Source organism: Egretta garzetta, unplaced genomic scaffold, assembly GCF_000687185.1.
Source record: "Egretta garzetta isolate BGI_Z169 unplaced genomic scaffold, ASM68718v1 scaffold560, whole genome shotgun sequence".
NCBI lineage: Eukaryota > Metazoa > Chordata > Aves > Pelecaniformes > Ardeidae > Egretta > Egretta garzetta.
The window spans coordinates 1,318,417-1,346,017 of record NW_009258301.1 but is presented as its reverse complement, the minus strand read 5'-3'; the positions used below and the strand labels follow the sequence as shown (position 1 = coordinate 1,346,017).

Below are 27,601 nucleotides of genomic sequence, written 5' to 3'. Positions count from 1 at the left end.
AATATCATCATGGGTTTCTTTCGACGTAAAACACACATGGTAAAAATCAGATTAGGAGCAAAATCCTAGCATTTCAGATCCAGTCACCCCCATATTCAAGAAAAAGTATATTCCCTGAAACCAGAATCTGTATAACACGCATATTCTGCATTTTGGCGTATGTTCATGTTTGACATGACTTTTGTTGTCGGTTCTTCGTTTGTTATGACTTTATCTACCTCTTTTTAAAGTTGACTTACTGCCTAGGAAAATGTTAAACTGACAGATTTGGAAACTGAAATGGTTTCCTTGTTTGTAAAAGATGGCCAATACAGGCAGCAGTGCTATTCCCCCTGTCCTGACAGATGTTGCAAGAAGCATTAACCCCCCGATGGCAAGTGGGTCTCGGTGTTTGTATCAGTTTCATTTCTTTGGCCTGCTCAAGAAGTTTGGTGATGCAGTTACTGCAATGTCTGCTGCACCTGAATGGACAACAGCTCCTGTGTTACTAGTAATTGCCAAATCATTCTTTGTTGAATGTAAAATCCAGTGCTATTCCATGCTCCATATCCAAATGTAGGATGGGTAATGAAACCCTGGCAGGGGTTGCCCCGAGAGGGGGTGGAGGCCCCATCCCTGGGAACATTCCAGGCCAGGTTGGCCGGGGCTGTGAGCAACCTGATGTGGTTCAAGGTGTCCCTGCTCCTGCAGGGGGGTTGGGCTGGGTGGCCTCTGGGGGTCCCTTCCAGCCCCAAACATTCTATGATTCTATGAAATGTGTCTTTCTCTTCTATAATAGCATAACCATATAGCTCTTCATTTTGGAGCTGGTGCTTATTTCCTAATGAGCCTCTGAAGAGAGTGGGTTAGGGATTATCTCTACAGAATCTCCTGGTTTTCAGTGTTACTGTTCCTGGTCCGCTGATGTAGTAAACTTTCAAATATCCAGGGGAATGCCTGGAGGAGAGAGGAGAGTAGCATGAGTAGTCTGGGAAAAGCAGAAAGGCAGATTTGACATTATAAAAATATGCTGTAATAGATCACCTTTGGCAAAAACCGCAAGCAGATTTCATGCTTTGAGAAAATGCAGGCAGATTTCTGAAGAGTAGAAATAATCTTTAAATAGCAACAGGTGGAACCGAACTGGGGGAAGCTGCAATGTGGATCTTGTCCTCTGCAGCACCATGTAGCTGGGGGTGTTGAGAGAAGATACCTAGAGATACCTCGAGGTTGGTCAGAGATATTTACCATAAAAGCTGAAAATTACCTGCTCATTTTAACAAAAAGCTTCAGCTTAGAAGCATGTGACTGAAGGATCAAAGCAATCTCTTTGTTTTCCTTTTACCCGTAATATCTGCTAGTTTTGTTCATCTTTATACCTATTCAAGTACAGTCACAACTCGAGGGATGCTCTTAAAACACACATTTTTAGGAATTTGTCTCTGGTTTTGTGGTGGAGCCAGCACTCTTCTTGTACCTGGATTACTCCAGTAACAGACAAATATAAAATGATTAAGTATGATTTGAGCCTTTTTTTTTTTCTGATGAAAGGAGTAGAGAATAATGAATCGTTGCATGATAAATTTCTTCTGAAAACCAGCTTTTAATCTTCCTGACTTCCGTCTTATAAAATGAGGTAGGATTTGCAGTTTGCTTCATAGCCATACAGATATTTTAACAGAAACTACTCTAGGAGGAACGGGTTTTCTGCCCTTAAACGATTTACTCTATTTAACGAATCCGCATGTTTCTCTGTCCCTTCCTATCCCTAAAATGATAAGATGGATCATTGTCCCAACAGGGGGCTCACTGTCATTCCCAACAGTCCCGTCATCTCTGACACCTCTTGGCCCGTGCAGTTGCTGTGACTAGTCCCCGCGAATAATTAGCGTTGCTTTTAGAAGAGTGTTGGTATAAGGATGCGTATGTGCTATGTATAAAATTAGTATAATGTATGTGTAAATATATAATGTATGACACATTATAAATGCCAGCACATGAGGTGTTCTTTCTCTGAGCCGAAGCCTTATGATCCCGCTGTGTTCAGCAGACACGGGTTTGGTTTTGTATGAAGGCAGGATTTGCCCCCTGTTGGTTGTCAGTAGGCCTGAAAGTCCTCTATTAACACCACATTGGGGATCTCGCCACCGATTGACTCAGTATTTTGTTTTTGACTGCTTCGCTAGAGATGAATAAAAGCAGTTCTCTAATGTACTCTTCCACTCCCCTTTGAAAACCCAATTCTAGACAACGTAGGCAACAGGGACACAAATAATCATCGTGCTTTTCAAGTTGTTTGCCTTCTATTGCTGAAGTTAAATGTGTTTAAATAGCAAAAGTTACCGACTTGAAACCTCCTATCTGTTCCTATAATGAAGGCCAGAGGGAATTTAACCCTAATCATTTTCTTCTTTCCTGGAAGCAAATGAACTTGCTATCAGGGAGGGTGTACTGGTCCTTACCAGTAAGAACGAACTTCAGAAAATTGCCACTTGACATTGGAGAGCATTGTGCAGATTCTACCAGCACAACCAGAAATTGAAATAGAGGCCCCAAGAGCAAAAGGTTGAATAATGCAGCGAGTCTGTCAAGCAATTGAATTTAAATAATGCTATAATGCAAGACACTAGTTACTAATTACTACAAGGAAGGCATTGCAATAGAAACTTTCAACAGTTTGTAATTACGCTGTGGCAATATTATGAGATTGGCTTGGTCTTGCGATATAAAATCTTGATTTCAAATTGATTTTAACGAAACAAATGAAACGAGCAGAAAGCCTATTTGGAGTGGACACTTGAAAATAGAAATTCAATACTTAGAGAAAATATAAACTGGCTAGCTTTCTGATAATAAATACAAGAAAAAAGTTGAATAGTTTTCATGACCAAAGTAGGCTGTAATTCTGAGTAATGTCGAGCTCGGGTTGTGACCCATGTCCCAGGCATTTGGCTGTCACAAACTCGGCTTTGAGAAGAACAGCTGCATGACAGGCTTAGTTTTACTGAAAAAACCCACTATGTTGTTGAGCTGTGAGGTTGTCTATAAGCCGAAATTTTGCAATGTAAGAAAATAAATAACAGAGAAGTGAAATCTTGAGATGGTTATAGCAAACCTAGGATCCCAGGGAAAAGTATCGACATGAAAAGATATAAAATTCCAGAAAAAGCTGGGTCAGAAGGTTGCAATTCTGCAAGGCAGAGGATCAGCCCGCTCTAAAACCTGCATTGGTTGACGCAGCCACCCTTGAGCGATGACTGCCTGGCCACCAGGGACTCGCTGGGTGCCAGCATCAGGTGAGGTGATTGTGCTGGTGCTTAGCCCCGTAGCATGTAAACCCAAGCTGTCTTCTGTAGCTATTAACCAAAATTATGGTTTGCTCCTAAATCGTACCTGATCCTGCTTGCACAATGTGTGTGAAAAAAGACACTCGAGTAAATGTGGCACAGAGGGACGGTTAAAAGGTGAGGCTGAGAATTATAGTTAAACAAATTTAACTCAAAGTAAAACAACTAGTTATGTTTAGTTTGCATGTCTTCTGTAATCAAGACCATTTTTGTTTAATTCGTGCCAACCCGTTGCATTTAAAGAGCTCTTTATCGCTAATATACTCATTTTTTTTTTCTGTGCTTTGGTCGTTAGTTTTTGTTTAATTCGTGCCAACCCGTTGCATTTAGAGCTCTTTATCGCTAATATACTCTTTTTTTTTTCTGTGCTTTGGTCGTTAAAGTATTTAACATGCTGAAAGTTTGAAACAGTTATGGTATAAAAAGAGATGAGCATAACCCTGAGACATCTTGTTAGCAGATTCTTCCAGTAAGAAGGAAGGGGTGGAAACACAAGATGTGGTTTAAGAGGTGGAGTAGCAACAACTAAAAGAAGTAAAGTTATTGAACTGAGTAGGAGGTTTGAGATTTGCAAACTGGGAGGTCAGATTATATTGCATTCCTCAGAGAAAGAAGAAATAGCAATTCTATAGGTAGGCGAGGTAGCAGATAGCTCTCAGCTATTAGTGATGCTAAGGAAAGGAAGAATAAAAAGATGAAGTGAACTAGAAGAATAAAATATGAAAACAGGAGGGCTTATCATTTATAGTATCTACATAACTCCTGAGCATTAATTCATGAGAAAAGTTTCTATTCTTGAAGTGTTTTGTGTTTATTGATTAAGAAAATTCAACCCTGTTGACTTGGGCTGGAACAGAGACAAGGTGAAAGGAACAGGCACTCTTAAGAAGCCCAGATTTACAGTTTTCATATTCCCACACCTCTACGAAATGGCTTCTTTCTGTTTTTGGAGAGCGCCACCTGTGCTCGATGTTTTTTTGAAATGATCCCAGGCAGATCCACCATGAGATGGCGATTTTGTCTTTTATTTCCAGCTGTATACTCTCACTAACAAGTTACTGGTTTTGCCACAGAACAACCGCTGACAATACCAACTGGGCGATGTGGAGTACGAATGCCATTTAAGCCTTTGCTCTTGTCCTTTTGGTGTGGGGTAATTTTCCCCGTGCATTAATTTGCTACAAGGTAAGACACAGCTTTCAGTCAGTAGGGTCAGTCCTGAAGCTTAGAGCAACATTTTCCTTTTGTTCTTTAGAAAATTGTCGGTTCTGTCTGGGGACATCATTAGGGGAGTAGCAGGATTCTTTCTGCCAGTTCTTCAGCAAGAAGGGAACCTCATTACCAACTGTTAATACAAAAAAAAAAAAAAGGGGGCAAGTTTGAATAACAAAAAAGTGGAGACATGTGACAGCACGGCGTTTCACCATGGCGCACTACCTGGTGCAAGATGCGGCTGAGTGGTTACAGAAGTATCTTGTATGAAGAAAAGAAATCTCTGCTGATTTATTAGGGTGTTATAGATATGGTCTGGATGTATAGATACAAACTATATCAATTATCTACATCTGCATGCATACATATACATAGTCCTGATGACCTTAAATTGACTGTTTTAAGAAATGTGGAGTTAAGTGTTTATTATACACGTTACAAAAGTCTCTTTCGCTGTTAGGAAGGCTAATAGTAGAATAAAATAAAATATAACAGATACTGATTGTGCATCATCCTGCCTGCTCTGGAAAAATATTTGTTTTTTAGTTAGAAAAGGACTTCCTACTTCCATATTTGAAAAGCAGTTAGCACATCCTGGTAATTAAGGTAATATAAAAATCAATGTACTAATTGTGGTTTGGTGTGTCGTCGTCCCCCCCGCCATTGCTATATATGCTAATAATGATATTCAGACTAAACGGGTTCCGAATTCAATTAGTTGTCTTGGCTGCATCCACGCACATATTAGCTGTACATTTTCAAAAGGTTTTAATCTAGTAGGAGCCACTTGAGCAAATGAAAAACAATTTTAGTGCAACAGGTATAAGACTAGGGATGCTTCCTGGTAACGCACAGTTATTCTGTCTAGATGAGAGTAGAGAGACAGAAGATCACTGAGTTTGAGAACATGGTTGTGCCAGTAAACTTTTGCTGCTTGTACAAGGTCTTCTGAAGTCATTTTTTTGTTAAGGTTTGCTACTGTGAGATTTGCAAGAGCCTTGCAGAAAAAGGGCATTTCTTCATGTTAACTGGTATTCAGTACCAGTCGCGTCTTTCCAAGACTTAAGCATATGACTGTCACTTCTCCAAAAGACATGGCTAAAGCCACCAGCCTAACAGGAAAACGGAAAAAAAAAAAAAAAAACCAACCAAAAAAACCCACAAACAAACAAAAACCCCTTAAATTTAAAAAATGGCTTCACAGTAATTAAGTCAGAGTCTGGTTAAAAAATAATTTTAAAATATTTTTACTCCTTTGGTGTGAATGAATTGCTAGGAATAAGCCACAGGTCACAGAATCATAGACTAATTTAGGTCAGAAGAGACCTTTGCGGGTCTTTTTTCCAGTGTTCATGACCAAATATAGGGCTACTGTCCAAGTTTGGGGCTGTTCAGGCTCTGGTCTGGATGTTTGGGAAAATGCCCAAGAATGGGGTTTCTACAAGATGCTTTGGGGAGCCTTTAATGTCACAAAGCTTTAGAGAAGTTGTTACATGATGCATGCAATGTTCTCAGTAAATTGAACCATTAGGCCTATGAACTGCATTTTTCCATGATATAATTTTATACCTGTTTTAATGATTAACGTACAAAGAAGAAAAGGTAAAATACATCTTGCTACTTGGTATCTTATGCAGCAGGTGCAGGTTTCCAGTTCATTCTCATGCTTTTCAGACTGAACTCCAGCTTTCTTCTCCATGAAGGTTTGGGCCTTACTTGTCTACACACAGATTTAGATCTCCATTCTCTAGCCTGCCCAGAACCCTGTCCTCCAACCTCTCCATTCCCTCAGAGCTACTACACATCTTCCTCCTCCCCTCCGCTCTTAAAATATAAATAAAAATATAAACAAATGAATTTTCTGCGATCAAGCCACAAACTGAACTTGGTCTTGTATTATCTGTGGGTGTATACATTCATATGTATCACTTAGGTATTTTTCTGATCACACCTCTCCCAGTAAGTTAATTTATTAAGAGTGCAAACAGCAATGTGGTTTAGATATAGGGAAGTCTCAGCTTCAGTAAAATTAGGATCTTATTTGTCTGGCTATATGTGAATCTGATCAAATTTAAGAAGAAACGAGCTTCTGATATATTCCAGAAATATCAGGTCCTTTAGGGAATGTTTTGATGGCGGTGGGGTTTTCTTCTACAAACTGCATTAAACCACACTCACTGTTTTCTGTTTTCATACATTAAGCTTCATTATTTGCTGACTGACAGTTTGAGTTGTTCCTATTCTCCTCCTGCTTAATTACATACAGGCATTTTGTTATTCTTCCATAATTTCATGACTATGCTAATGAAGGTATTGGGACTCTGGATTGATTTCCATGGAGTCTTATCTTTTTGTAATTTAGGGCCTGTTAGCAATGAAAAGAAAACCTCCAAGAATTTACAATTTAAGACCAATTTAAATCTAATTTAATTAAAAGAGAAGGAAGTCCTGGTACTTCCATTACAACAAAATTCAGAAGCCTTGAGCGCTTTGATTTCTCACTTGATGTTTCAGCGTCCTGCAGCTGCAGACCAGGCAGTATGCTATAAAACGTGTGTCCAATTGCCTTGTTGGATAGGGATGCACAGCTGGGGGCTACTAAGTATGTTTTAAAAATGTACGGAAAGAGAAATGCTCTTTTCTAAGTATGGAAAAGAAGATGCAAAAGTTGTAAAAAGTGAAGAGAGGCATCTGCCTATGACTACCTTATACAGCGTGTATAAACCTCCTACTGTCTAAGTGGCATATGGGAAGTCTAGCTGTAGTCCCTAAAATAAAATCCTAGACTTCTCCCTTAGAAGCCCTAGATACAGCAGTCGTTCTAGCAGGAAATTTAACGAACGTTTTGCAAAGGAGTGGTAATTCACAGTGAACTTTCTTAGTCTGTTGGGTTGGTTGTTTTGGTTTTTGTTTTTTTTTGGTTGGTTGGGGTTTTTTTTTCCTATTGTGGAAGGAATGACGTCCTCCACTGGTTCTGTCTTGCTGCCTCCATATCGTGTGCTATCTTGTGCTGATGTAACTCCAGCGACTGCACTGAAGTGGTATCTGATCTGTAGAACTGCAAGATCAGAATCAAGCCTTGAACTTGAATTTTTATTAGCAGTTATTTCAGGCATTATATTGAGCTTTACTTACTACTTATTTTAAAATAATCTTCGCATCCATATTCCAGACCTCATACTTCAAACCAATTCTGTAACATAAATACCAAATGAACCAAGTCTGCTGAATATAGGACCAAAGAGGGCAGTGAGGAGAAAAATTCATGAAGAGTAATCCATTAATGACCTGTAAACACCAGTCTAGCTCAAGATGTTTGTGAGCTCCACCTTGCTGGAGGCCACGCGAGTATTTTGGGGCTGTATGACAAAAGAATACTCTGGGGTTTTGTCCCTGGCCTGACTCGGAGACCGGATTTTTGGTTTGACCCGCTATGGGATTTTTTTTTTTCTTTAACCGCGTAAGAGCAAGCATTTAAGATGCGTTGCTTTCCAAGACTATTTCATGGGTAGTAAAACATGCGTTATATTCTTACACCAACTCTATGCATGTGTACAAATGGTTTAAAGGAAAAGAGCCAATATCTACTTTTATTTATGTTGCTGTAAATTCAGAACAATTTATTAGTTACTTCTCTGAAAGTCAGGAAAGCGGTTTGACCCTGGTAGTCTTTGTCCCAGGGAAGCAGAATTCAAGTGTCCATGATGAATGTTTTTTGGTTTTGGGTTTGTTTTGGTTTTTTTCCACTCTCGCTTAAGATCCAGGGCAATATGCCAGTACTGAAACTGTGCCAGTATCAGGGATTGTTTGACTTCTGATGCCTCCTTTTTAATAATAGCAAAGTACCTAGAATCATATACATGGCCTTGCATTTTTAGTTTGCTGTGTGTCCAAGGATTTCAGAGATCTTCCTGACTACAGCAATCCTTGTACTCTTCCATGGGTGAGAAGTAAGTTTTATGCAATTTTTACAAAGGGGTAAATGGAAGTACAATGAGATTAAACAATTTGGCCAGGAGTAGAAAATGGTGTCAGTGATAATTTGGGGAGTAGAATGTGAGGTATTTAATCCAATTTATTGATTAGCAGGTCGAGGGAGGTGATTGTCTCCCTCTACTCCGCACTGGTGAGGCCCCACCTGGAGGGCTGCGTCCAGCTCTGGGGCCTCCGGTGCAAGGAAAACATGGGGCTGTGAAAATAGTCAGAGGGCTGGAACGCCTCTCCTATGAAGAAAGGGGCTGCTCAGCCTGGAGAAGGCTCCAGGGAGATGTTATGGTGGCCTTTCAATATATTAAAGGGAGATTGTAAGAAAGATGGAGAGAGACTTTTTATGAAGGTCCGTAGTGACAGGACAAGGGGCAAAGGTTTTAAACTGGAAGAGGTAAGGTTGAGGTTGGACATGAGGAAGAAATTTTTTGCAATGAGGGAGGTGAGACGCTGGAACAGGTTGCCCAGAGAGGTTGTGGATCCCCATCATGGAGAGCGTTCTGTGATTCTATGATTGCTGTAACTGTAGTGGCATATCATGAGGTACAGGTTAGTTTGGGTCCTAATTCTCCTCACAGATTAGCTGCACAGTTGTATGTCTGACTGCTCGGACTTCAGTTGGTTATTCCTAATTTCCCCATCGTAAGAGAGAAAAGAATTGAGCATGTAAAGTGCATTTACTATACCTTTGTGTGCATGTACCTGCAGACAATGAATGGAAATACTCTGGATGTTATAAATTGAAGATCAAAATGTCAGAAGTAAAGCAGTATATCATTGCATGGTGGGTAACTTTAGATGTGATTCTATGGGGTTTGAGTGTTAATTACTTCATATGCAAAGAGTATATAAGGTAGTATTAAATAGTCATTTGGAACATTGTACTATGCATCACCGATAGCTGAGGTGCAATACATGCATATATGCAGTGACTGAACATAAACCAATACTGAATAATGTGCTCACAGTCTACGTGCTTGACTAGTGAGATGCTTTGCATTTATATAGCACTCTCGATACAAAAAACCCGAGATACTTTTAAAATAGGCTTAAGCATTGATATTCCCACATCCCAGCTGGAAAATTACAGAACAGCGATTGAAGTGTTTTAAGAAAAAGTTGGTGATTATTTGGAATAGAATCCATCATCTGATATTCATTTGACTGCTGTGACATTAGAAAGATTTCTGATGTGCTAGATGGATGAATGTTCCTAACCTCTTATGATATTTTTTATTTTTTTAAGATTTGAATAATCTTTCTATTTAGAAAAAATGGTGTTGTTTTTCTGAGTTTCCTAGATGAACCCTTTTATTCATTTGGTCACTGACAGCTCGAGACATCAACTTGTTTCTCAAAACATTTTTTGGGAGCAGATACACATTTTATGGCATGGTCACTTCTTTGTTAGTAGCTGTTGAGACCCCTGCTAAATCCTAAGGTTTTGTTTCTCCGCTGGACCATCTGTCTCTTTAAATGAAAACTCACTGCCTGTTTGGGAGGTGTTGGAGAAGTTCTCGCTGGGGATGTGCTGTGACCTTGGTGTTGTGTGCCATTTGTGCATCATTAAAAGGTTGTAATGAAGTTCTGCCGCACACAGATTGTAAAAGGTCAAGCAGAAAGTTGGGAGCCAATGAGGTTGGGAAGAAAAATTGTGCTAGCAGCAGAGGTTGAGGGATTCATTATATTGATGCTGTGGGGTTTTCAGCAGAGTAATAACTGAGTTAGCAATAGAATGTAAATCTTCTCAGCCACTTAGTCTGAGCCTGCTTCCTCTTGATTTGTGGGGATATATTTTTACTAGAGTACAGGAAAAGTCATTATGCTTTCAAGAAAGCCACTGGAACTAGTTAATGCATTGTAGGTAGGAAGACAGAAGATAAACAGAACTGTACGTGGCTCATCTGTAAAAGCAGGGCATTGGTGACAGAAAGAGAACGATTGTACGAAATGAAAATGTTTATGTAAATAATTGGAGTTGCTACACCACATAATTGTAGGTTTGCGGGTTTTGGCTGGCAGGTTATGTTGTGTATACATAGAAAGCTGGGATAATAACTATAAAGGCTGCCTTTATGGTTGATAGGATGGGAAGTGGTAGTGGTCTTCCAGAACCATACGTACGTGGGAAGCTATCCTTCAGTCCTACAGACTTCATCATTTCCCCTTATTTCTCTGAAAAACGGCCCCTGTGATTGCAGAAGTGTAGGTGATCATCAGATAGAGCAACATTTAACAGACCATGTAACTTCCTTGCATTATAATTGACTTGAAATTAATTTAAGCTATTGTGAATTATAAAATAAAACGGAAGAATAAATCTAAACTCCAACTGCCATGCCCTTACAAAAATTAGGAGTAACTAAAATATATGCAACGATTTTACTTTCCAGTTCTCTGGATATGCTAAATTATGTTCTGGTATAATTTGTCACAGTCTGCACATAGACAAGAGGATATATGAAAGGCTGCAGGTTTGTTGTACTTTTATAGTCTTGCACACAGGACTTTCCTCAATTGCTCTATAAATTTAGAGCTTTTTAAATACCTGTGGAAAAATTAGCAATTTTTAGTTGTTCTTTGTGTTAGCAACTTGATTTCCTAGAAAGTGGTTTCTTTAACATGTAAAAGGCACCAACCTGGCATGACTGATCCAAGAGGTTTTTTCTTAATTACTTAAATATGCGGATACTCAGTGTGGGGAACTAAAAACCCAAATATCTCTAATTCTCATCTAATGTGAATGGAAGTCACCAAGAGTCTTTCCATTGCTTTCAGTGATTAGAGCCTGCAGTATTCCCAGATTGTCCTCCAAAGTTTTGGCTTTTCATTCCTATATTTATTAATGAATTAATATTACTTAGGGAATTGCATGCAAAAAGAGGAAAACTGTGCAAAAGCTGCTGTCACCTTCGCTGTTTCCCACGCGGAGGCTCATCATTTTCTGTACTTGAGTGGTACAGGAAGGATCGAGCCCATTACTTTTAAATGGTCCTAAAAACCTAAATGTCAGCGTTCATCCCTTTTCATTCCTGGCAGGTGATCTTGTAACTAATCTAATGTGTCAACTCCAGCCAGCTTTGAAAAAAGATCCTCAGAGTATCTGGAGGGGGGGAAAAAAAAACCAAACTACTGAGTACAACAGGTTATTTGGCATCCAGTCAGCTCCCACCAGATCGCTGTAGATGACCTGTCACGTTAGTCCAGTTCTGAATGAGCTTTGTTGCGACGCCCTCAGCTGAACACTTACGTATTTTGTACCTTTATTCTGCCACGCCTTCACACTTGCCACGCCGTTCTGTTTGGTTCTAGACAATACAGTCTCTCTGCAGGTTGTGATAAAAGAGCTCGGAGAGGTTTTCAAAGAAAGCTTTAATCAATATTGGAGGCATATTCTTTTGTGCATTGATTATGCTAAGGTGTTTAATTAATCAGCAGACTGTAGTTTAATAGGGAAAAACATTACTGAAGAAACGCTAATGGAAAATTACAGAAATTTCTTTTTAACACCAACTTGAAGATTTCTCTTAACACACACACCCCCCTGCCAATGCTGTGAACCCGAGACAATCCTGCTAATCCAAACCTGTTAATTTTAGAGGTTCTTCTATTCACTTGGTCCCAAGCTCCATCATTCATTTATATCTCTACAACTGAAAATTTCAACCCCCAGATAAACATAGTATTTCTTTCAAAAATTGAAAGATCTTCTATCCCAGTATGGCCCCTCTTCCTTAAGTGTATTACAGAATCAAATCCCCGAAGTCTGTTGCAGTGCTTTTGAGACAGACATCCTTTTGCATGCTAATTCAGAGAGACCCAGTTTGGGGTAATTTCAAGTACAGTCTCAAGAGTCCGGCTCCCGGAGGTCGCCTAATTCATTCCTCTGCCCCAAACAGCATCAGCCATGCTTCTGTCATTCCTGATGGATGATAACGCCCGTCTTTGTAAACTTCCAGGGAGAAAATGACTGTGTTTAACTGTCCTGTATTTAACTCTCCTTATCATTAGAAATTCTATCCTAATTATTACCCCAAATCTCTCTTGCTTCACTCTTATTCCTGATAACTGCTGTCCACGAAGGAGGGATTAATTGCAGGAGTCATTTACGTATTGCCAGACTGTTATCAAGTCTCTCTTCTGCATCCTCTTCCTCAGCTTAAACATTTCACGTTGTTTCTTGTCATCGCTGCTGTTCCCTGAACAATTCTCTCTCCTTTTAGTTCCTGTCTATGAAGGTGGTGTCCAAAAGCAGAGGCAGTGCTCTAGACGAAGGCTTTCCAATGCTTATTAGAGCAGAAAGGATCATCCTGCTTGTCCTAGAGGTGATACTTCTGTTTGTACATCTTGTTTTATGAAAAGGTTTCTGCTGAACATATGAGCTTTGGATAAAGACCAAAACGCAGACCCGTTCTGGGCAGTAAGGACACAGATGCCGCTGTGTAACTTCACGCCTGCTGCTTCCCTGACATTGCCAGAGCAAATACATTCGGTTCAAAAGCTGAGGAGCCTTAACCTCGCTGTCTCACAGCTAAAATGCATTCATTTATTTACCTTTTACTTCATCCAAATGGGGTGCGAACAACCTTAATGAACGCTTTCTTTGAATCTTCCAATACCTCATTTACCTCCCAGTTGGGCTTCCAAGGGTTAAGAGTCTGGACTATGCCAATACAGCCAGCATATTCAGGTACAGGCTTTGTTATCTTTACCCCGCCTGCTCTGACTTTGCTGTTTAGGATCCATAAGGATGAAAGGAGTAGAAGGGTGTAGAGAAGTAAAAAAGGAGTTATTAAAGTAATCAGCTGTCGCTCTGTGCGCTCGCATAAGGCAAAGCTCTGCTGAGTAAGTAACACCTTCTTGCCTAATTATTTCTACATCGGAATTATGCTCGGTTGAGGCACAATGTTTGGTGTCACGTATCTGGAAGACTTGCTTGCGCTGAATGTTTACAGTCTCTTCTTGATGTACTCTGTAGCAGGTAATAAGGTTTTCACTTATATTTATCAATTCTCTTTTTGCTAGCATGTTATAAATGTTTTGCCAATTATAACTGATTAAGATACACGAGACGTTATGTCATGATTCCCATTACAGCATCGTCCTTTCCGTGAGTTATCTCTGTTGCTGACAGTGCGATTGTTTCGCTACTGGAGAGTGCAAACACCTATGAAAAATAAGATATGTTGCCAAAAATAGCACCTTCTGAATAAAAATGAATGATAAACACCTGTGCCTTGAATTGGTTAGAATACATATAATCTGTTTTCCATTGCTTTCTCACAATCACCCACAATCACTGCAAAATAAAAACTGCTTTTTGATTCCTCTTTCTTCTCTTCTTAAAAATGTGATTCATACCCAAATAAAAACACTTGGCGTGCATATTCGGGGCTTCGTGGAAACCTGAAGTGTAAACACTTGTTTGCAAGGCAGAAACATTTGCTTGCGTTCAGTAATCAGAAGATGTTGGGTTTGAAATCCCAGATCATTTCTTTTCTTATTTCTTATTTTAGATTGAGATTTGCAATAGCTTTGGTTTAGAAAATGTGGTTTATTAATGCACACTTTGTTTACCGTGAAAGCAGGCGCACTCAGAATTGTGTAGGATGCAGAAACATTATTCTCACAGTATCCATATGCATTTAAATTTGGTTCAGTATTTTGGGTTAAACAAATTTGGGGTGTGGTCGGGCACATGATCAGATGTGATCTACTACTGGAACGGTTATATTTTGGTACAGTCATAGGTTCCAGTTCAACTCGTATAGCTTTATTGGCTACCTAAGGAAAGAGAAGGTGAAGAATGTGTTATAGTATTGGTGTATATCTGGTGTAGGAGCCTCTCACCGTCGCAAAGAAATCTTGTTGTATGTGACTATATCCTCTATAGACACTGCGTAGCGTAGATTGCAAAAAAAAAAAAAAAAAAAAAAAAAAAAAATGAACGTGACCTTCGGGAAGAAAAAGGCAGCTACATAGTGTTATACCACTTTACCTCTCTGGAAGCTGTTGCTGACCTGACTAGGCCAAACTGGGGCTGTTTTCTCAGCCCATTTTTTGCAAAGCAACGATGGCAATGAACGTGCGGTGCTGTGGCTGGTGTTAAATACAGCACAGTGGCCCAAGGGGAATACTGTAGGTGAATTATACTGTAGAGTTCTGTTCTCCATTTTGAATCATACACAATGTTTTGTAACCCTGTTTTTTGCTTTTCAAAAATGCATCATCTTATTTTCAGCAACAAATTGTGCTCGAGACTGTGAGTCTTGGAAAATGACTGAGCTTCTGTTGAGGCCAATTTTTGCAACAGTATGTTAATGAAGCTTGAAAAAAAGTCTCCATTTTCATGTTGAACCATATAATAGAGTTAGCACTTCAGTGCCCAAATTATGTAAAAGTGACAGAGAAAGGGAGAAATCAAGAGCCCTACTCCCAAAGCAGTTGAATTAAACAGGCTTCAGATCATATTGAGAATCTGTGCTTGTGCTACTTCTATTATTAGACAAAAAAATCTTTCCTGTAGGGCATTGTTAATTAGCCAGTAACTTTTGGAGTTACTCATCATATTCCCCATCACACTCGTGCTCCTCAGGATACCCACCTTCCGTGCCCAGCCCACCCATACTCCTGTTCCTACTGTATTTCTGCTGAGAGATTCAGAAGGGAATGGTGTTACTAAATTACATTGAATGTGAGTTAGCAGCTTTAACTTTACTATCTCTTGTGATGGCCTTCAGCAGATTACTGGGCTTTGAGAACTTCCACGTCTTCCGGACAGTGCTGGCTCATTCCCAGTGCGAGTCTGCTGGAGCTCTGTCGCAGTGTGGAAGGATAAGGCCCTCGGCAGCAAGCACTCACGCTAGCAAAGCGCCTTACCTAGCCCTTGTTTAGTGGGAAGCTATTGCAAATGGGTGTTTTTATTTATGAAGGCTTGTCATCATTCCTATTGAAATTTAACGGTGTATTGCCGTGAGATGGGGTCATCAGGCCGCTTATTAACTTGGTCAGAAGAAAAATAAAAATGCCTTTTGGGCCCCATTGGCAATATTTCTCGAGTACCTGCTATTTAATCACCTTCCTGCTATGTTCGGGATGTCAGTTATCTGTATTACGTATTTTATTTAAGCGTATAGAATGAGGTGTGGTAATGATTTCTACATTCATAGTAATGAAGCACCAGCTTCCCTACGGTATCTGAAATTACTTTGGCTCAACAGCATCAGAGATACTTATGACACGAAAACCCAAGTTGCTGTATTTTATACCTTTGCTGCTGGCACTGAATTTCTACGTGGTTACTTAACCAATTAAAATGGGTTTATTACTTTTAATTACCTGTCTAGCTGACTTTGTTTTCTAATTTATCAAATCAGGCTGGAATATTTTATACATGCTTACTTTGTTGCTAACAGACAGGGCAGCTACATGCCCCGCTATATAAATGCAGGTAACGCTATCTCTGAGAGTAGCGTTATGAGAGTTGGGAGGAACTTTTTAAAATTATCCCTTCAAGGATCCTAGACCCAAATTGTGATTTGTCTTACGGTTTCAAGTGCATCCCAGGCTATAAATAGCAATATTTGCAAACCCACCCCCATTGACATCTTTTGCATTCTTTTCCTAGAAGCTATTATAGGGGAATCGTTTTACACTTACTTCCTTGCTGAATTTCGAGCAAACCCAGTTAAGTAAGAGGGTGCTTTTCTCAGAGCTGTGTACTTCTGACAGTTTTGCTGATGGAAGGAGGCATGTGAAGGCCAAGCAAAGGCAGACCAAGTGGAATCTGCAGGGCGCCAACCATGCATGGACGCGTGCCAAGTTACTTCTCCCAGCTTCCCCACCTTCCTGTTCTTTTCATCTGGAGCTCGTGGGCAGTGTGTTTCCACACGTTATCTAGGACTTCTCTTCTGGAACTTTGGACTAAATGCCGGTTCTGCATTTCCTTTATGTTAATGAAAACGTTTTGATCATTCCCTAGGCAAACCTCAGGATTAGCCCTTGGTTCTTACCCTGGACCTGTTGATGGCTGTCAAGCCAGCTGACTGTCATCTTTTTTTCCTCCTCTTCCTCTTGTTGTGCTTTTAGACTGCTTTTCACGAAGTCATCCTCTGATGCCATCCTGCTTTCCGTGTGGGTTCCTTAGACCGATGTCCTGGTTGCTTTCTCTTTTCCCACTGTGCCTCATCTTCGATTGGTTTCCCTTGCAACTAACTTAAACAACTCGGTGATGCTGAATCAAACCCCTATCTATCATCCTGTCATCTGTCCAAACTAACACCCCAGCAGCTGCAGAGATCCGATGCGACTGTTTAGATTTAAGCTAAATCCATCATAGCTAAAAAAGAATGCTTCCTCCTTTTCCCTGCTCCATTTCTTTATCTTTTTTTTCCCTGCTCTCCTACCTGATGAAGATGGATAGCACTATATTCTGCCTCTAAAAGCTTATTTAACATGACTTATAAGACTTGTAAATAATAACCCTACAAGTGTGAGATCAGTGCTTAGCTATGTGGAAAGGTTTCTAGAATATTGTTTTATTTTGTCTCTCTCAGTTCTCCTTTGTTTTATTCCCTTGTTGTCTTGATTATAACCAAGATTTTGAATTCTTTGGGGAGAATCTGGCTGCACAGCACCTGCTATTAAGCTAATGTGTCTGAGACTTCTAAATGATGCTGTAGTGAAAGTAAGGCAGAACATACTAATAACAGGTTGCGGGGAACTATAGGAAACGATTTCTCTTTGGAGCATTATTGAAGCGAATGCCTTAATTCATAGGATTTTAGTGGCAAACTGAAGCTGAAAGTCAAATGAAATGTGTTCCATTAATTTTCAATAGTCCTCTTCTCTCTGTTTGTGTGCTTGTGAGACAAGGGGGCACCATGTGCTCCTCCTTGCTGCATAAAAAGCCTTCAGCAAAATCCTGCAGGCTGATGTGAACCTTGCTTGCAAACCTAGTAACAGCTCTTTAGTATGGGCTGAACTTGAACTGAAAGGGATTGCATCCTTGAAGAGTTTGCATTTAGCACGTTCTCTTCTAGTTTCCAGTAAGACCCCTCAGCAATTGCAGCCTCGGTGGCTTCAGAGAAAATATTTCACGCAGTTGCTTGTGGAACGTTCAAGGGAAACAGCCGGTGAGGCTCCAGAGATGCGTTTCCATCCTGACATATGATGCATTGTTATGGTGACTTTACATTGTTCGGGTGCACCCTTAATACACAGCACTCAGAAGCCTGCAGTAATCACACAAAGGAGTTGTGTTTATGGCCAAGCTTCAATATATCATACAATCTGCTTAGAAAACAGGAAGGGGGGGAGGAGGGGAGTAATTTGCAATGCTTGAGGCACTCAGGTATAAATTGCACTGTCGCCTTGTGTGACTGACAGAGCTCAAGAAAATAAGACGTTTTTTGAAAACTCACAAACAAAAGATGATACGCCTGTTCACATACATACAGCTGGTTATTCGGCGCTGCGTGACAAAATGTCCCGAGGAATGTACAAACGTGCTGGTGCCATGGCCTCTGACAGTAAGGAGTCCTTCCAGAAGTGGCAACCATCAGCCTTCAGAAAACTCGAAACTGTCAGTTGCAACTTTTAGGCAGCAAATTTCCCAGAAAATAGACCATAAATCAATTTAGACAGCAGGAGATGTAAACGATCAGAGCAAAGACTGGTATTTTGATCAAAATACACATTTAATTTACTTGCCTTCACAGGTGATGTGGGCTGATTTGACCTGAGGGTAGAGCCTTCTAATTTGAAATGTTTTGAGTACAGAGTTTATAGAAGCCAAAGAAATTTCTATTTGATAGCTCTTTGTGGATTTACATATATTGAGGTGACTGTCTGGGGGGAAAAACCCCACCTATTTATTTGTTTATTAGTAGTTCAGAGAACTGCAGCCTGCTTAAGGCTGTGGGCGTATTGGTCTTTTCCCAACAGAAACGCTCTTTACTTTTTATTTTTTTTTAAGATTACAAAATAAAGGCCTTAATAAAGACATTTTAGTTACGCTTCTAGTGCTTTACCTGAAAAATAAACCTTCGGGATTATTAGCCTGGCATCATTAGGAACAAAACATGCACTTTAAAAAGCAAATTGAAACATACTTCACAGGAATAAACAGGATCCAGCCATGGTTGTTGGGCGATAGATACCATTTCTTTTATTGTGCTTTATGAGCAGTAGGATGGGAAACTTGTAATGTTCTGAAAGTACTTTCAAGCGAATGAGTTGGCTGAAGGAACAGGGCGGAGAGGTTTGGGAGAATTTGCTTGATCTGCTGGAGGGACACACGGTTAGAAGCAATAGCTTGAACGTGGTTTATCAAGCTCTGTTGGCAGGCGGCCTGTAGAAATGCTTCCTTCTAGTCCAACACAGCCGAGGAAAAAGAAAACCACTTAACCCCCCCAGAAGGCAGAGGAAAGCCCAAGGCTGTACCTGGGCTCAGCAGCCATGGGTCATTCCCCAGTTTGTTCCCTCTCTGCCGTGTGTCCAGACCCCAGTGTCTGTGGGCCAGGCTGCAGTTGCAGAAGCACGGGGGCCTAGCACTGCTCAAGATACCCCCAGGTATCCGAGACCCCCTGCACCTGGGAAGACAAATACCACCCCGGAGTTAGGGGAGACTCCCAGCCTGTCGGATCAGCAGCTGGAGGTGGGGCAGGGTAATGTGCAGAGCCTGCAAAAAGGCTAGACATCCAAATCCTGCCCTTCAGGTGAAATCCCAGTCCCTTAAGATTAGTGGGATTTCTATTTAAGAAGTTAGGATTTATGCTTTAATAAGTAAATGTCCTAATTTCTGAAAGGGGTAAAATTACATAATAAACCTTACTTGCTAGCCAAACCATGGATTTAGGCAGCTGAAGGTATCCGTTTTTTTTCATTAAATAACTAGCCCAGCATCCAAGTTTATAGCAAATGTAGAAGAACCTTATGCTGCAGGTTTTTCTGCTAATGAAAACATGCCCTGATTGAGCTATGTAGCCTATACGTATGCTCCACCGTATGCAATACAATCCAGTAGGAAGAGAAGCAGCAAGCCAGTTCCTTCTACCACTTATTGCTCAATTCATATATTTTATACGATAGCACGTGAGTTCTCAAAACTGTTTTGGAAAGGCAGGTCTGGCTGCTGGAGAACGAAGTCAGCTGGGACATTAATATTTTGACATAATTACTAATCCCTTCTGCTACCTCCAGGAATGATTTGTCTCATGGCTGTGCCAAAGCAAACTTATTTCAGATGTCTTACACACGCTAAGCATGGATTTTTTTTTTATTTTATCTATGATTAATACAGTTTTTTCTGTCTCCTAGCTTACTAGTGTCCTAATGTCTCTTTCAAACTACACGGTTCTAAATGATAGGACTGAAATAATCGGTTGCTTTATTTTATCATTCAAATGATGAGTTTTGATGAATGAATAAAACATGATAAAATATAGCTTTAACTGGCTCTGACCGCATACTGTTCTTTCTCTCTATAAAGTGCAAGCAGAGGTTTTCCATTCCTGATTTGCAGCCTCTAGTGAATCTTTGCTACTTTGGTCCCATGTTTATGATTTTAGCAAGCGCCTATGGTAAATAACCTTGCATATGATTGCTCTATGTACTAGAGCTTTTATCTTTCCGATTCTAGCAATCCAGCTTTATTTCCAGTGAGTCCAAAAGTACGTTCATCTCTGCTTTCTATCTTCACCCTCTTGAAAGTTCAAATTGTTGGGAGCAGCCGTGCGTTTGTGGGTGAATTCTTTCATGGATATTCTTATCACTAAGGGTGCTTGGTCTTACTGTAGAAATATTATCTCCGGTGAGGCTCATCTCCTTGAAATATTTTCTCATTTTCTAAATACTGAAGACCGAGTAAACTGTCCTGCCTTAAAAGAAAACACAACAGCATTTCAAGCTTATTGTTTTAGTCATCATTAGGGAGCTTCTTCTGAGTTCATATTTTAATTTCCTTGATGAAAATCAATGAGAGAATTTAAAGCATTTTCAAAACTTATTAGCTGCAAAACTGGAATGATGCTGGTGTGAGTAGAATAAGCGTAATTCAGGTGTAAAGGACCAAAATGCGCATTCGTTTGCTTTAGTTTAATAACGCCAATCTATCAGCCGTCACCTTACGCTCACGTGCAGGAAGAATGAGGCAAACCAGCGCTCTTTACCCCCTTCTCCCGTCTAAAAGAAGGTGCCTGAAAGGCCACTTCTTCCTGTTCCCGCAGCAAGACCTTCCAACAGCTACAACTCTTCCTCCCTTGGGAGGAGCGCGGGGGCAGCCTCGCAGTGAGAGCGGTGGGGAAAGCGCAAATAAATGTCCATTTGTATTTTAATGGCACGTGGTAAGCCCCCGGTCCGCCATATGTAGATGCTTAGGTGTGAACCAGTTACTGTAACGTTCCGATGCAGAAATGCCAATACATCGGGAGCACAGCCACGTAAATGCGTTCTGTGTGCTTTTCTGCTCGCCTCTTTATTGTTGTGATTGGGGTTTTTTGTACCCAGATAACCTCACAGATTTCACAGGAGTGCCTCTTAAATTAAGTGAGATCGGGATCAGTGGTCTCCTACTTTGGGGCCAATTTTGCTGGTTCATCTGCTGAGTTGTGCTTTTCTAACTTCACAGACTCACTTTAATTCCAGTTAAACTATTTCATGTTATCAGTGACCTCAAAATGTGCTACCCTGGTTATACAGGGTAAGGTTACGACTTTTCTCTCAGAACTGGCTCATTGAATTAGGGGGCAGATTCTGAGCCACTGTAAAGCAGCGTAATAAAAATTGATCTTCAAGGAGCTATGCTACTTTGCATCAAGTAAGAACAGAGCCCTTTGTAAATCTTAATTCTGATTTTTTTTTCATTAGCTGTATTATTGTAAGGTAACAAGAAATCTATTGCACGCATTTAGCTGCTGGTGCAATGGAAAGCCTACAGTGTAGTACAAATCAGAAGCTAGCAGAAGCTTTAATTTAGTCAGAGACAAACTTTGAAGGCAGTCAAAGAGCCACTGATGGAGTTCAAATGCTCTTTGTCCTGCAAAAATGAAGAACCCATTTGTTCTGCCTTTTTACATGAGCATCTTCTACCTTGCTGGAAGAAAAGCAAAAGTAACCCCAAGCTCTTGTTTTTAACCAAAACCAAATATTAAACTCATTGGTCTTACCAAAACCTTAGCTATACGGCAAGAGGATGCAGTTTGCGGTGGCATTTAACAGGTTTTACGGACTGGGTAGTTTACACCCCACAAGTATCGGGTAGTAAAATTTCTCCTTTCTTATTTTCCTTTTAATTCTCCCAGCACCCCATGACCACTGCAATGCAGTGCCGTGACAGATGTTGCCAGCACAAGATTGGGGTTTGAGAGCTGACGGGTACCAGGCAGCTTCCCCCAAAGTTGAAATACTCAGTATTTCATGTTCAAGTCATCACAAGACCCTCAATGCTTGGCAGGGACTACTTCTTGACTGTTAAAAAAATTCCCTGATAGCAGTTGCTACTACCTAAGGAGGCAAGCAGTTACAATCCGAATACCTGATTATACGACAAACACGGTGGACTGGTTTGCTTCTCAAACAGTAGAAAAATGTTTTAAATCATTAACTAGGTGTGCCATTAGTCCTTGCTTTGTACCTTTTGGATCAAGCAATTCATGTGTGTTTGTAAGGATTTCCCTGTGCTAAACTGAAGATGGTCTTTTCTCTTCTATACCCTTGTTCTGCACCTAATGAGATCAGGCAAGCACCTTCCCCTTCCTCCCTGCCCCCCCTCCCAGGAGTTGTTTCAGTAATTTGACGAGGGAACTGGAGTTGAAGATTCCCTTCTCCTTTGCTTTGTGGACGTGAAATAGTTTGTGTAGCACACTTGCTCTCTGCAGCACTTTTGGCCCCTAGTTTCTCCTAAGGACATCACCCCATTCTCTTTGCAAGTAGCTTGTATTCTCAGCAGGGTTAAAGAGGGGCTTCGGCTTACTGCTTTTACGAGTGGGTACACACAAATTCATCGGTACAGCAGCCAGTAGAAGATGCTTTTAGCACTAGCCCTACCTTTATCCCATGGCATAAAATTATAGCCATTTAGTGTTCAGTGCTTTTGAAGAGTCCTGTTGGAGCTGATTATACCTGTGCAAAGCTCAAGTGGCACATGAAGTTCAATTATTATCTCTTCTCTTGCCTTATCTACCTATTTCTAGAGAAAGTTGTTTTCTCAGTTTTATCTCTGGATTCTATCACAAAAACTTCACCTTCAACTTTTTTAACCCCGAATCTCCATAGCGTACCCACTAAAAGGGCTATCCGACTATATTTAATATGGGCAAAGACTTATTTTAAAATCCGAGAGTTTGCAGCTTGCTTACATTCCTTTAATGGCAAAACAGTAGTGTGTCTACCCAAAGCAGGACTAGATCGAATGAGGACTGTCTTGGCATGGTTTACAGTATAACCCAAATTCTTCTTCTTCCTCCTATTCAGAGACTCTACTAAAGAATAAGACGTCTTTCCTTTTTCTTCATTAACTCTTCAAGACTAGTGTAAGTTTTTACCCCTGCTTTGTGTTCCAGGCTAGGTCTATGGCCTTTTGCCAACCCTAATCTTGATCACAAACCTCCAGCCGCTATCACATCCGTAAGTCTGCCTTGATTACTGGATACGGTCGCTCTATGGATGATCGTTTCATGGACTGAATGGGGAAAAAGGCCAGCCTTTATAATTAAACACCGGTGTCATCGGGATTCCTTTAAATGGGAATATGTAAGAATTACGGTATTCTTATAGTATGGTTCCTTATTCTACTGCTGTCATAATATTACCATATTTCCGAAGTTGTTTAGTAGGAAAAATTTCTTCATAGAAAGGGCTGTCAGGCTCTGGAAGGGGCTGCCCAGGGAAGGGGTCGAGTCCCCACCCCTGGGGAAATTTAAAAGCCGGGCAGACGAGGTGCTTAGGGCCAGGGTTTAGTGGTGGGATGGCAGGGGTAGGGGAACGGTTGGGCTTGATGAGCTTAAAGGGCTTTTCCAACCCAAACAATTCTATGATTCTGTGATTCTATGTCTGGCAAAATAGAATGGAGGATATGCATACATGTACATGTAAACGCTTGTGTGCATGTGCATTTATGTGTGTTTCTAGCCCATTACACAACACTCGATAACAGACAGATCTCGTAGAGGCAGGAAAGACTGTAGGAAGTGGAGGTGCAAAACTTCTAGGTAAAGACACAACTACTAGTCTGAAATTTGCCCTGCAGAATAAAATAGGCCACAGAAAAGAGATGGATTTATTAGAGGATGAACTTATTAGTTATGCTACATAACTTTGGAGCTTTTAGACTTATTTTCTCTGGTGTAAATCATGACTGTATCATCCATAGATACTGAACAGCTACGCTATTTTTCTTCAGGATCTGATTTTTTTAGAGACTGACTAGACTGATTAACAAAAACCAGTTATTCTAGGCTTAATTTTCTATACTTTACATGCGAATGGGTGTATTTGATACTTTCCAAGTAGATTAATCAGTGTGCCATATTTACTAATGTTGAGCCTGTAAATAAAAAAGTAGATGAAATCATAAATTAAGGGAAATTTTAAATTAAAAAAGAATTGCTGTGGCCAAAATTAAGATACCAAAATGTCATGCTATAACTGTATGGTGTTAAAGGCTGTTGGTGGTATTTAAGGCTACAAGTTCTTCCCAGAATCTTAATTTTTCCCAACATCTTACAGTGCAGTAAACCAGGATATTGTCATCATGTACTTCAGTCCGGAAGGAACTGAGTAAATGGTAAAGTGTCTTGATTACTTGAATTGTCAGATTATCCAAAATTTATTCAGTTCCACAGTTCTTTGGCATAAAAAATTGTTGCTGACTTCAACAACAGTTCCCTGTATTAAACAAAGTACGCTTACTCTGTAACTGCAAGGAGGCGTCTTTTTTTATGTGAGCCCACTTTGAAAAAAGCATAAATTATTCTCCAAGGCTACTCAATACATTTATTCAAGGTCCAATTTTTTAATTCATAAGGAATAAAACCAGTCTGAGTTTCATAGGCAGAAAGTCCAGTAAAGGAAACCTTTTATTTTCAAGAAGAAAACAGGACACCAAACTCCTATGCGCTTCTTGAGAATTCCAGCTTAAAGGAGGATTTCTTTCTGGAATGTGAATCACGGTTGATAATCTCTCATGTTTGCAGAATGTGCAAAAAAGAACAAATATGGTAAACTATGGCAATCTTTGAGCTATATCCAGTGTGTACCATCGATAAAGTAGGTTTAAATCTGGAATATAATAAATAGATTATAACCACCCATTGCATACCTTTAGTGCCACCTATATGCAAGCAATGGTGCAAAAAATGGTCAAGCGCATTCCTGGAAAGTCTGTTGATTGAACTGACTCTGTCAGCAATGTTCACCCCTGAAGTATTCACAAATACGTTTATTAAATGGGAAGCTGCCAACTTAGCAATGAGTTATTCTCCTCTAGTATAATGGCCTAATATTATTTTATCCAACAAAGAGTTCTTCCAATTAGCCATCTTTAAACTAAGGCACAATAGTGGCTTTCTATCGTGTTGCTTTGAATGAGATTCTTGCAATTAAAATTTTGAAGCTACCTTCATCTTTTTAAAAGAAAACTTGAAAATCAAGCCTAAAAACATCACGAAAATCATTGTTTAAGCACTAGCTGGCTTATCAGATTTCAGCTGTAAATCACAGGGTGCCTGAGCTGGCTTTTATTTTGGTGGTTGTCTCTGTTTTATATTTCATCTTGTGCACATCACTTGCAAGATTTAAGTCTCAGTACTTTGCTATTGGAGTTGCTTTTTTTTATTTCCAACATGACTTAATAACTGAAAGATGCCAAGTGAAATCTTGTTCAGTGTTGCTATTAACTTGCTACACGCAAACTATTAAGCTTTTACAGGAACTGAGTTTCAGCAGCAAGTACCTAGTTCTGTAGAGTGGTTTTATTTTATATCCAAGTAGTAAGGAGAAGTTGATAACCCTGTCCTATGCCACCTGAATGTAAAGCCACAAAACTGTGAGTCTCTCCATAAATTATTTGCTGTCTGGTACTTCTGGCATTTCTCCGAAGACAGCATGAAGTAGAAGCATATAGTTGTGCCAAAGACAAGTCATTCGGACTGCTGACATTTGCAGCAAAAACAATGAAATGGGTGTTGTCGTATTTCAGTGTCTTTACCACTCTATATTGCTATCAACGGGTTTGAATTCAAGCATCACACGCTATGTAAGATCTTGTATTTCAGTAATATAGGCCGATACTTGGTCTCTGTTCACAGCCATAAGCGTTGCGTAGGCTCTTTCACGCAAACCACTTGACAAAGTAATTTTTGAAACAGATGCAGAAACAAGGAGGCAGGTAGGTCAGGGCCGTGCCAGAAGGCCACCAGTATCTGAAATGGTTATAAGGCCTTGATCTTCTGGCTCCAGCCCCTCAACAGTTAACAGACGAGTAATGCAGACATCCACTGTAAGACTATTCCAGCGTTAATGCTGCAAAATAAGGAGAGGATTTATGTTTATAACAAGTCTGCATCTGAACGATGCCTGCTGAGTTACTGAGGCATCCGACACCATTGCATTCTGCCCCTTAAAAACCAAGCACAAATACTATAGAGATGTTATCTTTCATAGCAACTCCCCCCTTCCTCTGTACACATGGGCTAACTTGGCATTTCAGCTTTAGAATGGAGCAGCCCAAATCATATTAGGGTTGCTTGTAGCACAAATACTTCCTGTGTGCCCTCATAGAATAAAAAAAAAATGAACCAAACAACCCTGTAGATAACTAAAATCCCAATGGCCTCGCTAGGGTCAGAATTTCATCTCTGTAATTAAGACCCCCAAATGACTACTCTTTCTATAGAGCTCAGAGAGGGATCGTTCTCAGGCCTTTCTCTAGGTCCTGCATTCAGCTCTGCTCAGAATATCACCTTCGGTGTCTAATAATCAATTTTCATCTGAGAATAATGAGACAAAGAAGCATCTTATAGTGTCATTGCCAACCTGCCAAGAAACTCTTTTTTTTTTTTTTCTTTTAAATTGAAAATATTGTAATTAGTTTTCGAGCTTTTCAAGGAAGAGACTTTAAACACATCGCTGATCACTAAGCGTTGTTTAAGTTGTCCTGTAATTTGAGGTTCCTTTTTATGACAGATCTGAAATAGATCTCAAGTAGGCCATAGAAAAAGAATACCATCTCTTTAAAAAAATCAATAGCTTTCAAGGCCCAGGATGGCCTCTGTGCTGAGATTAATAAAGCTTGACAATACATTCTGAATGCAAGCAATGACTTCTATTACAAGGGGAAAAATGAAAAAGCTGCTATTACTGACATAGTCAATAGATTGCACCTCAGTGTATACTGTACTTTCTACATTTTTAATATAAATGTGTTCAGTTTCAGAGACGGGAGCATTATCAGCATTCATTTTACTTGAGGCAATAATGTGAGAAGTTCTGTCTTGTGTAATAAATAAATAACCTGTCTTTAAAACCATTTACTCAGATTGCTTTTCCCAAATGCTTATTTAGAGGTGCTTCGGAAGGTGTCATATACCAAGACAGCCATGTTATAAGGATTTTATAAAACACAGTTTCTTTATTTTTTACATAATATAATCGTTCATGGGGTATTTTTGTTCTGGTTTTAGAAATAGTATAACGGCAGTCTTGTATGATGGTGGGCTGGTGTGGTAAGTTGTAAAATGTGGCTTGAGGCCCCCCTGTTTCTCAGGCTTTCTTGGTGGTCATGAAGCCCTGCCAGTAGTGGCCAACAAGCTTTCCATCGTGGCTGGCCCCTCTTTCAATTTGAGACTTATCTTTTTCTTCCATTATATTTTTCTGGACTTGAACGAACGGAAGAAATTATTTTCTCTCTGTAAATATGCATATTCAGATCTTCATAATCCTTGTAGCACCCGCTCCTATGAAGACATTATCTTCTCCATGTAAATGGATCACGTTAGATGGCACTTAATTATGAAATAAGACACTGAGTTGATTCATGCTTTGTGCGGTCACTTTTCTGTATCGGTCTTGGCAAATAT

At 40.0% G+C, this 27,601-nt stretch overlaps 1 protein-coding gene across 1 annotated transcript in view; it reads left to right on the top strand.

Annotated features, from left to right (window-relative positions):
- The window catches only part of NLGN1 (neuroligin 1), a 220,207-nt gene that overhangs the window by 109,623 nt on the left and 82,983 nt on the right, over positions 1-27,601 (top strand). The window lies entirely within an intron of this gene.